We start from the raw sequence: 1561 nt of genomic DNA on the forward strand, positions 1-1561 counted from the left end.
TATAATATCCCTATCATAATTTTCTATATGGGACTAAGATCCATATTTCGCATAAGAATTGACTGTTACACCCATCTTTATGCTATTTAGGTAGACACCTAATGTCAATCACATCCAATGTGATTCTCAGTTCCTTTTATGAGACTATGATATCATATATCATTGCATACTCGTCTCATCTGTACCATTAAGTCTCAAGTCAAACTTGACAACTTAACCTAAGGTAAACCATATTCAAGCTGTGGGAACCACGATTTCCCACCCTGCCTCACAAAGATAGTCCGGCACGCTCAGCTTTGGCATGACCCGTGTTACGGACGATCGATGCCTTGACAGGCGCTCTAGTAATGGGAGGTACACACTTAGCATTACATAAATAAGGGATTTTCGAAACCACACTTAGATCAAGCATCTACTTTCAAGCTATGAGAACCACCATTTCTCCATCTTGCCTCACCAAGATAGCACGGCACACCCAGCTTTGGCATGGCCCATGACACGTACGATCGAGGCCTGGACAAGTGCTTTACTCGTAAATCTTCTAGATCTAATCGGTTTCTGTGCAACGATTGTACATAATCCGAATGGACAATCCAATCGATTATGCAATCCCAATCCCGAAGCTCCCACTCAATCAAACATATATAATATCTTGATTAAGTTACATACATTCATTCACTATGGACCATCCATAAGAAAGAATCATGTTATTCTGAATCACAGTTGATCGGTTTTAAGCAACAATTGCTCAAACCAGATCCCGATACAAAAAATCAAATTTTGGTGAAGCGTCGGGACCTAGACCGATCGCTCTAGGCCTAGACCGATCGGTTTACGCGGTTCGGTCTTCGGGTCAAGTTCGGTCCGTTCGGTCTGGAATGGTCAGTCCATTCGGTCTGACTCTCCAGACCGTTCGGTCCAGACCAATGGTCCGGACTCTTGCCCCTTCGGACCTTCTCTCTCGGACTAGTGACCTAGATCGGACGAACTGGCTAAGCAGTCTGTTCGGTCTACACACCTTAGTCCGTTCGGTCCAACATCTTGGTCCGAACGGACTGGATCGTCTAGTTCAGAGGAACGACGAACCCTAGACGTCCGGTCCAGAGGACCAGACCGTTCGGTCTAGGCGGAAAAACACGATCAGATCACGTTCTTCTTCGTTTCGGTCCCGATTCAGATCCGATTTCCTCCCGGTTTTCGCCTGTGAATTCAGAACATAAGCCTCTTGCACATTATGCAACAAAGAACATGAAATCTACTCTAGATCCATAATCAAATCATGCATAGCATCAATAGCAAACACGGATTCAAACCATTCAAATCCTAAAACGTGCGTGACCGAGTTCTAACAAAATCATGCAGTGGAACCAGGCTCTGATACCACTGTTGGGTTTTCCTGGGATCTCATAAGCGAATCCTATTCCTAAGAGATAAGTTCTAGGGTTTGCACAGCGGATGTAAAACAAAAATTTTGATAAAACCCTAAAACCTATCATGCATGATCTTGTAGAAACGATAGAACGCTTACCTCAATCGATCTGGGGCCTGTATCAATTGATAT

This window comes from Tarenaya hassleriana, unplaced genomic scaffold (genome assembly GCF_000463585.1).
Source record: "Tarenaya hassleriana unplaced genomic scaffold, ASM46358v1 Cleome87, whole genome shotgun sequence".
NCBI classification, from domain to species: domain Eukaryota; kingdom Viridiplantae; phylum Streptophyta; class Magnoliopsida; order Brassicales; family Cleomaceae; genus Tarenaya; species Tarenaya hassleriana.